The sequence below is a fragment of the Mastomys coucha genome, unplaced genomic scaffold, assembly GCF_008632895.1.
Source record: "Mastomys coucha isolate ucsf_1 unplaced genomic scaffold, UCSF_Mcou_1 pScaffold9, whole genome shotgun sequence".
NCBI lineage: Eukaryota > Metazoa > Chordata > Mammalia > Rodentia > Muridae > Mastomys > Mastomys coucha.
Genome location: NW_022196915.1, coordinates 80,550,829 through 80,563,653, shown reverse-complemented (window position 1 = coordinate 80,563,653; position 12,825 = coordinate 80,550,829). Strand labels below are relative to the sequence as shown.

Sequence of the window (12,825 nt, the reverse complement as noted above, 5' to 3'; positions counted from 1 at the left end):
AATTTCTACTTGTTTTGCTTTATTTTTAGAGATTTCTCATTATGTAGTTCACGCAGAAAGTGAACTTGCAAAATTTATCTTGATTACAGAGTGCTCAGCTAAGAGGTAAGTGCTGTCAACACAATGTGAAATGATCTGGATATTGTGATGCATATATTTAAAAAACAATAGGCAGAGAATTTAAAGAATATATCAATGATATACATAGAGTGACCTCTATAACAAATATTTATGTATTTTATCAGTGTACTATTATAAGTGGCTTTCAACTCACTTTATTCTTATGAATTGCAAGGTTTGAGTCCAATAATGGTTGTCCAATACATAGTGTTCAGCTGTGAAATGATATAGCAGCACCAAGAAAAGGAACTCAACAGATTGTATGTATATTTGTATAGATACACACAGAGACACACACACACAAAGACAAACACACACAAAAAACATAATAAAAGAAATGAAGCTATCAATTTAAAGAGTGGATGAAGGCATGGAACTCCATGCTTTAACTGAAAAACATGTACTGTTCCCTGTGTTAAAAAATAGTCTTAGACAATAAATTTTAACTTTTAACACTTACTCCTCTTTGATAATTTAACTCATCCTCCCTGTTAGTTCAATAAATGATGAGTTAATATTCCTTCTAAAACTCTTTCTAGTATATGGTTATATAATTTAGCTTCTGTTTCAAGTATATCAGTTCACAGTAGTTTCAGTTTCACAAAATGACACTACTGTGTTTTCCCTTTCTATAATTCTTTTAAGCTTCTATGACAATATGTTCATTTCCAGCTATAAGTAATTCATGGCAATCTTTGGAAAAGGTCTAAGTGAAATCAAATTTAGACACTTGTCTTGTTTCCTATATTTACTCTCAGAATATAAACAGCAATTAGAATTCTCATTTAAAAATGTGTACAAGGTTATAAATAGGGTCTTTAAGTTGACCAAGTTAACCTTGGTCTGGTTAAAATGATGCAATAGCACACTTGAGATTGGGTACCTGTTTCTTATCCATGACATGTTGTAAATTTGCTGCAATAGAGAGACTTACATATGTATGTCAACAACTCCCTACCCATTCAATCTCCAGGGGATTGTACTATTCCATGAATCTTTTCTTAATACTGGACTAAAACAATATATTCCATTTATCAATTATTCTTAGATTTCTCTTGTATACAACAATAATCTATTCTGAACATATTGACAAAATATTATATTGAGTAACAATTTAAACAAAAACTAAAATTCAGACTCAAATACAGCCAATAAGTTTACCACAAAACTTCTAGCATAATGAAGATTCCTTAAACAGTGCATTGTTTAAACTGTGACATATTTGAATGTAACAAAGAAAATAATTCCATTTTGAACTATTATAATAAGATTTCAGCATAGCATACAGGACATAATTGAAAACACTAAGGTCATTGTTGGACACATGAAAATTAATGCAATATAAATTGGTTATAGAGTACTGAAAATTCCAATATTCTAAGTCTATTATACTATCTCATAGAAGGAAAATCAATTGGAAATACGAGATAAAGATTTAGAGGCGATAAAAGTTAGATGATAGATGTAAAAGGCTGATACTGTTGGCCTTGAGATAGAGATAGAGACCATAGATCTTAAAATAGCATAGATATGGAGATAGAGAGAAATAACAAAAAGATGTAGAAATGGAAATAGAGATGAATCTAGATGTAGGGAGACGAGTATTGGTAGATGAAAATATGGTATGTGTAAAGACAGAGATATTTGTATGATATAAACATTGGGAGGCTTATAATGAGGGATTGACTCATGTAAATGTATGACCCTAGTTATTGAATTTTATTTATTTAATTTAAACATTTTTGAACATTTTACTTGTTTATTATTTTAAGTATAGTGGGTGCCTTGTCTTCTTCATGTATGTCTCTGTATCACATGCATGCAATTCCCGTAAAGGCTAGAAGAGGTCGTCTGGTTTCCCAGGACAGAAGTTACAGATGGTTCTGATGGGCCAAGTGGGTGCTAAGAATCAAACTTGGGTCCTCTGGAAGAGCAAACAGGTGTTCCTAATTGTTGAGACTTCTTTCTAGCCCCATGTCATGTGAGTTTTAAATTGGATGATTTGAAAATAGGGAAGTGTAGTCCTATCAAATCCCAAAGATCCTAGAACCAAGGAGATATTGTGTGTGTGTGCTTGTGTGTATGTGTGTGTGTGTGTGTGTGTGTGTGTGTGTGTGTGTGTGTGTGTGTGTGTTTAGAGGTTAGAAACAAGGAAGACTGTGGATGCTTAGGTCTGTGGACAGGAGAATCTGCACATAAAAGCTCACTCTGAGAAAGTGCTTTGTTCTATTGTGAAGATTGTCTCACCAGCTAAATGAGATAGCACAGAGATAAGAATAATTTGTAGCCCTGGACTTCTTCAGACTGAGAAACACTCCACTGGCACCTGATGATATTGGGTTGCTCTGATTTTTCAATTTTCATACAATTTCAGTTAACTCATACCGTTAGCAAGCATCACCTTTGCATTTTCTTTTTTACACAACAATCAGTGTTAAGAAAAACACTCCTCCTTCAGAGGTGTTGGGAAACTACAGGACTATGTATTAAAACACCTAGCATGCACTCCTGCACTCGTTAGATAAATATATATGTACTTGTATAGAATTAATCTTAAATCACTCAATTTTTACAAATAAATTTAGAAAACTTAAGTTCAAGGTTTATCTCTCGCTCTATGCAGAGATAGTTTGTGAATGAGAGGTCAGATAACTAACTGAAACCCTTCCTTGGTTTATACAGCTCTCTTTCTAACTGAGAAAATTGCAAATATAGGAACAAAATATGTGCCTTGGAATTTCTAATATTTTTAGTTTTCATCTTATTGCTTTGTCTTTGGATTTTAATAAAGCTTCTTATACAATGCACTGTTATCACAGTTTTTATCTTCGCATATTCTTGTCTGTCCAACTTTATGTTTTTTTCCTCTCTGTGTGTCTCTGTCTCTGTCTCTTTGTATCACTTTGTCTCTCCCAATCTCTTTCCCTTCCTTCTTCCCTCCCTCAGAAATCTCAGGAACAAGCAAATGAAAACACCAAGAAAAACAAACAAACAAGCATCCAAACAAATAAATATACTTTTAAAATCAATAGTACAACAAACAAACAAACAAAAATGATGAAACAAAACAAAAAGCAAACAAAAATCAAAGAAACAAAAAAATCCCAACCAAATGTTTTTTCTGCTTCCTTTGGACAATTACTCATAGGCAACTCATGGGTATATGGTTGCTATAACAAGAAACAAAAGGGCTTTCTAGTTTCCAGCAGGTATCAAGTGCAATTGCCTTCTTGGTTGTGGTTAAGATTTTGCATCCACTTTTAGGTTTCAGTCTTGAAATTTAACTTGGTTTTAACTAGTACAGTTTTCTAGAGTAATCACTTAATTTTCATAATTAAAATTTATAGCCAAAGTTATATCTATAACTACGATACCTAATTGTTCTAGTAAAAAAGCATTTAAATTTGTGGAACAAAATACCATTTCATAAACATTTTAGGGAACTCAATGGAAATGGTGGTGTGGCTTTCCTAAAGTTGGACCGTTTAAATTCTTATCAGTGTGATGAAAGTAACTTAGAAGATATATTTTACCTTAGAAAAGTATTGCAAGTATAAAAACAGAGATGCAATCTGATTGTATTTAATCCTAATGTAAATAAGAACTGTTTCAACTAAATACCATAATTTGTCTTCCCATTCCTAAGAAAAGTTCATCATGTGCTCATTGCATTCTTTTCAGATAATGAAAACAACTTTCTCCATCTATAGAAAGAACATATTAAATTCTTAATAAATTTATTCACTTCATCCATTAGAGGATAAGAATGTTATACTTACACTATAATATTTTATACATTATGTAATAAATTATATTATTATATTTTGGTTTATTATATAGTACTCAGAAAATAAAAGGTAATATATAATAATATTGAAAGACTCCCAAAATTATGATTAGCACTCATGATAAAGTATTTGTAGTTTCATACCTGAACCCAGAACACAAATGCAACTTCATAATTTTCTTATATTTCTTTAACTTCTTGGACAAAACCTGTGAGCAACTGTATCATGGTATAAACTGGAATAAAAAAATGAAATGATGTCAGGTTTCTCTGTCTAAACAATTTTCTAAACTCAGAATCTATGATGTGCTGAAGAGCCATACACATGTGTATATAGGACCTGACTTCAAAATTGTCATGAATTTTCCTAAAATATCCTTAAACAGAGATACAAAAAAATTATTTGCAATCAAATGAGCAGAGAAAAACAAATCCAATAAATATTAACATGTCAGCACTATATTTCTTTTCTTTTAATTTATTCTTCTGAGGTTATTTTTATCTTTTGTGTATACATGTTGAAAACAATGTGTAACAAGTTAATAAAATGACTATGACTCTGCTAGAACAATATGATGTAACCTGGATATAGTAGATTGTTATACCAATGCATTTACAAATGAATTCCCTTTTAGAAAAGAAATTGCTAAATACTTACAAGCATAAAAAGATACACATATGTGTGTGTGAGTGTGAGTGTGTATGTATTAAAAATAGCAGTCTATCATAATGTAGAAGGCATGGGGACACAGCATTCACATCATATTTGTGATCAAGAAATCAGATACATCATTTGCTTCCTTTTTATTCTTTTCTGTATTATTTCTTTTTTCTTTTTTTACACTCCAGGTTTTATTCCCCTCTCAGTCTATGCTCCAGTTCCTCTACATCCTCCTCTACACACTGTCCCCAAGAGGATGATCCAACCCTAATTCAACCACATTGGTCAGCAGCATCTGTCCAGTGGTTGGGTACAAATATTGGGATCTGTCTCTTTCAGGTGATTCTTGGGTCTTTCAGAAGGCAATCATAATAGGTCCCTTTTTGTAAGCACACCACAGCCTCAGTAATAGTGTCAGGCCTTAGGACCACCCCTTGAGCTGGATCCCACTTTGGGCCTGTCACTGGACCTTCTTTTCCACAGGCTCGTCTCCATTTCCATCCCTGCAGTTCTTTCAGACAGGAACAATCACGGGTGAGAGTTTTGACTGTGGGGTGGCACCCTCCTCCCTCACTTGGTGTCCTAGCTTTCTGCTGGAGGTGGCCTCTACAAGTTCCTTCTCCCCACTGTAGGGTATTTCATCTAGGGTCCCTCCCTTTGAGTCCTGAGAGTCTCTCACATCACAAGTCTGGTACATTCTGGAGGGTCCCCCCCAATTGGTATAGGTTGCCTATACCAATTCTTTCTGTTGGCCCTCTGGGCTTCAGTCCTTTTAGACCATCAAATGCCACATCATATCCCTCTCTTCCCCGCCTTCCACTTTCCCTCACAGGTCCCTTCCTCCCTCCCCCCCTTGCAGTTTCTTTCTTCTCCCTCCCAAGTGGGACTGCGGTAGACACTTGGGCCCTTCAGGTTGTTGACTTTTTGAGTTCTGTGGACTGTATCTTGGGCATCGTGTACTTTATTTTCTTGGCGATTATTCACTTATTAATGAGTACATACCACTCATGTGTTTTTGGTCCGAGGTACCTCATTCAGGGTGATATTTTCTAGTTCTATCCATTTGCCTGCAAAACTCAGGATGTTCTTGTTCTTAATATCTGAGTAGTATTCCATTGTGTAAATGAAGCCCATTTTCTGTATCCATTCTTCTGTTGTGAGACATTTGGGTTGTTTCTAGCTTCTGGCTATCACAAGCAAGGCTACTATGAATATAGTAGAACACGAGCCCCTGTGGCATGGTGGAGCATCTTTTGGGTGTATTCCCAAGAGTTGTATTGCTGAGTCTTTAAGTAGATCTATTTCCAAGTTTCTGAGGAACCTCCAGATGGATTTCCAGAGTGGTTGTACCAGTTTGCAATCCCAGCAGCAATGAAGGAGTGTTCCTCTTTGATCTTAGCCATTCTGTTTGGTGTAAGGTGGAATCTCAGGTTTGTTTTGGTTTGCATTTCTCTGATCATTAGGGACTTTGAACCTTTTTTTAAAGGTACCTCAGCCATTCGACCTTCCACTGTTCTCGGTTTAGTTCTATAACTCATTTTTTTGATTGGGTTGTTGATTATTTGGTGGTTAGCTTCTTCAGTTCCTTATATATTTTGGATATTAGCCCTCTATCAGATGTGTGATAAGTGAAAATTTATTTCCCAATCTGTAGGTTGCTGATCTTTGTCCATAGCTTAATATTATATTAGTGATGCTTTTCTCCACCAGAAACATATCTGAGAAAAACTTCAAATATAATGCAGTAGGTTTATCCAATCACCCTTAATTGATTCCAAGCTATAACATGTTCCTAATCAAGATCACACATCCTAAGTCCACTCTTTATGAACTTGATATCTAATATATTGCTTTTTAAAGATTCTAGCAATAGTCTTCATAGACCCTCTAATAAAGTAATGTTCACTTAGTTCATCTGTAATGTGACAATCTTTAATTGTTCCGACACTGTTCACAAGTTAAAGAGACATTTAATATCTGTGAGCCTTTATATGTTAACAGCAGAAAGGTACACACTTCCAATATACAATGACAGCTAATAAGCACTCCTATTACAAGAAGAAATGATGTAACAGCAAAAACAGATTGTGCCTAAGCAAGATCAATATAAAATAGGTCATAGAGCAAACTGTGCAACACATATATCAACCTTCTGGAGCTTTGAATAGTGTTAATCAGATTTAACTTCTTTCTTCAGTAGAAGTCTTAGTGTTTTGAAAGCTTAAGTGTCCTTGCATCTTCTTTTTAGTTTAATTTAAACTACACAGCTTCAAAATATATCCTTGAAAAAAAAAAAAAACCTTGCAGATTGTATTTTACCATGCCTCATTCTCAATGGCTTCTGCAAGCCTGTTGAAAGTGTAAGATTCAAAAACATTTGCCTATGCAGTTTAGTAACCAAGCATCATGCATATAACACTAGCAAATTCTACCGAAGTAGACAATACTCCATCTTTCTTTTCACAGCTGTATTTGAGTCAGCGTGACTTTTGTGCTTTTGTGCTTAATCTTAAAAAAACAAAACAAAACAAAACAAAACAAAACAAAAAAACAAAAAAAAACCCTACTCTCCGACATGGTAGGATTTGTCCAGAGAACAAACATTTATTGCTATTCAGAATATATTCCTTCTTCATTCTAAGAATGCACTTTTTTCCTTTGAGCTAGAGTGTCCAATGAGTGAGGCGATCTCCAGGTACCTTTTCTACTGTTTGAATTCTAATCTCTAGATTCCTTCTTGATTGCCAATTTAAAATAAGCTAAAATTCGATGATTATAAAATCTGCTGGCTTTCTACCTATTGAGATTCTCTCCTGCTCTCTCAGTCCAAACCTGCACACATTTCATGTCTTTCTGCTTCAATTTTCAGTGTAGCACTCCAATAAGAAACTGATAGAAGACCATGCTGCAGTCTAAGTGTTAGGTAGTTTTGAATATTCTCTGCCAGAAAGTTTGGTCAATGACATTTTCTTCAGCCTCATCCCTATTTCTAGTCTACGGGCAGAGGGTTGGAAAATACCAGACTATATAACTTGAATGATGTCTAGACCAATTCCCATCCAATTGTTTGTCTGCCTTTGAGTCCTCATGAGCACAGTCTTTAGTGTCTGTGTTTCATTAGCAATCTTATCTTCAGAGTTCTCTGTTAGGCATTTTTTTTTTTTTTTTTACCAAATTCTTGGATTCCATAGCCCACAGCTCTAAACTCATCAAACCGTTACCATACTTCCTGCCATTGCAAAAACCACAGTTACGCTATCATGTTTGTTATAACCATAACAAACAAGAATAAACAACATCCAAAACAACCAACCAAACAAGACCTTAGTATTATTTTCACAGGGACAAATTTTAATCATAGTAAGTAAAAAAAAAATATTTGTTTATGGATTGTTGGAATTTAGTGGATCATAACAAGGAAAACAGGTTGATAGAAATGTGAGACAAAAACTTCCATTGTGTTTTCAATCAGGAATCAAAGAGATATTTAGATATTCATACCCCTTCCTCAACCTTATTCAGTCTGTTATTCCATGTAAAAAGAGGACAGCTGCACATCCAGGGTGACTATTCCTTCCTTCCTTAAGCTCCCATGGAAATACCTTAATAAATATTCCCCAAACTGTAAACCCTAGATTTACATCTTAATAAACAAACATACTTAAGATAAGAAAACATTTTTGCCTGGTGGGTTAATGCAAAGATATATGAAAAAAGGCTATAATGAAAGTTTTGAGTAAATAATTATAAAACCTGGATTTTAAAAGTTCCACTTATACTTTGATGCTATGAGTTAATAAATATTTGTGTCTTAAGTATTTGCACCAGTAGGCAAAATGGAAAAAGCTTTAGAGGGAAGAGATGGAGGGATAAAGACTAGAAGAGAAGGAAGGCAGCAAGTGTTTAGCTGACTGACAAAAAGAAATATTTGGTATATACCTATGTGTGTCTGTGTGTCTGTGTGTGTGTGTGTGTGTGTGTGTGTGTGTGTGTGTGTGTGTTTGTATGCATAAAGTTCTTAAATAAATGCCGCCTTAAACATTTGGAATTAGGGGGTCCATTCTAAGGATCTAATGAATCCATGATAATTATATTTTAAAACAGTTAACATTTATCATTTAATCTGCTAAAGGCACAAAAGCAGATACTTGAGTTAAAATGCTGAAAATATTTAAAATGTCTAGGTTGTCACATGACAAATATAATGTTAATGATATTCTCATGTTAACAGTCTGTTGTTCAGTGTGTTATTTTATTTTGATGTGATATTTTCATTTCAGTGGCTCATGGGCTGAAGCTAGGAACACACCATAGAGGACATGCTTTGTATGTTGTTTTCTGCTGAGAGTAAAGCTTTAAGAATTACATTGTACTAGATTACAAAGGACAATTATGCTTATGTACAAATTATATGTAAATGTCTTTAAGTACATCAAAGGAAAAATCAATCTCTACCATGAATGATGATAAGAATTCATAACTAGAAGATACATTAGAGTTGCATATGCCTAGAAAAACAGTTGGTAAATGGTTAAACTCATGTATAATTAGGAGAATGAAATTTATTTCAAATACATTGTGAAATTTTTCTTTATTGTGAAATCATGTTACTAAAGAAGATAGGAATTAATAAATTTGAAATTTTGTTTATATAAGAGTTTATATTAGATTCAGCCTTTCTCTCATGCAGATGCCTCCCACCATTAGATACTGTGGGGTGCTAACAACTATTAGACCATAAATATTTTAAAGGTTAAAAACCTTTGAACCATGCTGATTATCATGGATGTGCTTATTCTCTGAGAAAATCTTCTACATGTGTCATATTTAGGGCATGAAGATAAATATATTTATCTTGTAAAATTCAAGCTTACTGTACAGATCTTCTAACTGAATTAAAGTTTAATTATCCTTCTATTGATAGATCAAAATTTTTATGTATAGTATGATAACATTTGAGTTTATTTAGGTAACATACATAAAATCATAATATATAATACCTATAAATTATATAAATTTTATAAATAAACCTAACTGAAAGATATTATAGAAAAGTATACTAAATATTGCTGTCCCATATAATTCTAGCTGAAACTCATACAATGGAAATATGCCCTCCAAGGAAATAAAATCATTTTAGTCACATAAGTATATAAGTATTATGAGTAATAACTCCTAGTTGACAGATCACTGAGTGTAAACTCAGATCCAGTTTTCAGTTCTTAACTCTGACATTTAACTATCCCATGGATTAAAAGGATTAACTTCAACATGTGAATATATTTAGAAAAATAATAAGAATTCTTCTAAGACTTGTTCAAAGAACTTTGTGTGAAAATGTACTTTGTAAAATTCTCTGAATATGTTTATCTTTAAATGTAATATTATTCTGATACCACATAGAAATAATCCCTACACTTTTGTGTCTGACAATAGGAATAACATTATTTCTTGCAAAGGTAGTTTTATAATAAAATAAATAAATTTAAAAATTCTTACTATTTCATAAGTCAAATAATGTCTTCTGTCTTAGTGAATAAGAATATTGGAATCTCTATCATATGATGAGACAAATAAAGACAAAGTCTTTGAATATTGACAATCTCCTCTCATTTGCCATTAAATATTACAATGCTTTGCATCTCTTTAGTAAAGAATTTCTATAAGCACTGAACATTTTCAATGTAAATCACAATGATTAAAATCACTGCTAACTTCTTAAAGAAGATATATTTGTGTGAAAAATCTTTGCTACTATTCAAGTTTTACCTTTCAAGCATGCCCTTACCTCAGCATTGTGTTTAAGGCATTTCACATGTAGAGTTAAGGTCTGAAATTAATTTATTTTAATTTAATGGCTTTTAACATTTACCAAACTTATTAAAGTCCATGTTTACATTGTCTCAATTCTTCAAGATAATTTTTAAAATGCATCTTTTCTTGATAGGTCAATATCAAGAAAGATTTATTCAACATACAATAAATATCTGATAGATTAATGTAAGGCTTTGGCTTTTTTTTTGTTTTGTTTTGTTTTGTTGGAGGGAAGCAGATTGTAGCTCATGGATTGGGAGAACAAAGCATGATTCTCATTAACATAACTTCCCAGGCATGAATTATGCCAACTACTGTAGTGTTAATACAGTATTTAGGAGAAGATACAGTTGATAACCATGCCAATAAACTGACCTCAGCCTTCTAACTGTAAACAGAGTATCAGATAAATGTATGATTTCTCACCTAGAGAACTGTGAAATTATAAATGAGGTTATTTTAAGCAGCCAAGTTTGAGATAAATAATTATCTAGCAATAGAAAAACTGATACTTTCATTCAGTAAGTTTTTTCTGTAAACCAGCAAGGTTTAAGAATTTAAGCTGAACAATGTAAGCAAACAGGGATCGATCAACTGTGATGGTTGCCTCTAAAGTATACACAAATGATTTGTACATATAAAATACATTTTAAAATAGCTATATAAAAAGATACAAGGATATTGGGGAAGATATATAGAGTTATTAGAAAATCAATGATTACTCTATAGGTTGATGTATTTACAAAGTTGATGCAATGAAATGCTACATCTGAATCTTTTATATCAGTTAAAAATATCCATTACTTCTTAATATTTAAATTATCATACTATGTTCATAATTCCATATATGTATATGGTACATTCTAATTTTTCTCCCTGAAAGGTACTTGTCACAATTGTCTCATTCTTTCACCCTTATTATTAACTATTACTTGATTCATGACTTTTCTATTTTGTGCCTTTTTGACAATAACCATATGTATGATGAATGTACTAGAACTATCCATTTTAGTCTTGGGTTGTCAACAGAGGATGTATATCTGATGGCAATGTGTGCCTATTCCTAACTATATTAGTTGCAAATAGTTCACCACTGAATGGTAGATACTCTGAACTACCCATCATCTGAGCATGGCTTTTTACCTCTATGAAGAACCTGTATATGTGTCTTACTTAACTTGTTATGAATTCATGGTTACAAGTACTATGTCTGACCAGGAAGTGTTTCAAAACTCTTCTTTCTACCCACTAGCTCTTACATTGTTTCTTTTGAAATGTTTTCTGAGATTTACAGTGGCTGGAATAAATGTCTTCTTTAGAACCTGCTCTCAGTCCTTTCCTATGTTTAGTACCTTGTGCAAGCCCAATTGTTTACATTCTACATCATTCAGTAGAAACTGAGATTCCCCTGATAGTGACAGAAAAGCATTTTTCAATACTCATAAGAAAATATATTTCAAAGGCCATTTGACACATTTCTCCATGAGACCTTCACTCAGTTTTCTTCCATGAAACAGGCATTAAATCTGACTGTACTTATTCTTATAAATATTATGTCACTGCTTCACAGGTAAGCATGCACATAAACAAGTAAGTAATCAAGTACACTTTCATAGCAGAGGGGTATCTTATTTGTAGTACTCATAGCTGGGTTGTGATATTAATGACTTTTTTAAACACAATCAGCTGCAAAACATTTTCTGGCACAGTGAAAGCTACCTGTCATTCTTCCTTTGTTAATAGTAAATATGAAGAAGGAGAACTAGGAGATGTATTATGAAAATTATAAATTGAGTTTATGTTACCATTAAAGCAAATGAACATTATTACTGGGAAATACAAAGTTTTTGATATCTTTCATTGATACCTTAAAATGACCTGGTTAAGAGAATATTTCTGGGAGAACATAGAGAAAGTACAAACAAACTGAGTACTGAGGGAAGATGAATATCCCCAGAAATCAGATTAACTATATTTAAATATCATTGTAAAAATGTAAGCTTAAAAATATAGTAGGAAAACAAATTAAAAGAAGAGATAGCATTGAAGGATAAAGGAAGGGATGACTGTAGAAAATCACAAAGTAATTTTAAAGAAAAGAAACTTTAATTGAACTCATATAACTACAATTAAATATTTTAAGCATACAATTTAGAGGTGGTTAGTATATTCAGATGACATGCAGCTATCAGCTCTATCTCATCTCAAAACTTCCCCTTTTATTACAGAGTTGTGGAAATTTATACAGTATTCAGGAATTCTTGACATCACATAAACATATTTCCCAGTTTAAATTTTTTTAAAAAAAGGGTCTAGTGTCCTGAGCAGACCTTGGGTACAAGTTCCACAGCCAGTCCCTCAACAATCAGAGGAAGCTCCTGATGGGTTTTGAGTCGCGGCAGAAAGCGTCTGCAGACACCAGGCTCAGGCAGTTTCATGTGTA

General features: G+C 33.1%; 1 pseudogene; it reads left to right on the top strand.

Moving 5' to 3' along the window:
- Positions 1-1,685: 1,685 nt before the first annotated feature.
- The window catches only part of LOC116084195, a 30,573-nt pseudogene continuing 19,433 nt past the window's right edge, over positions 1,686-12,825 (top strand).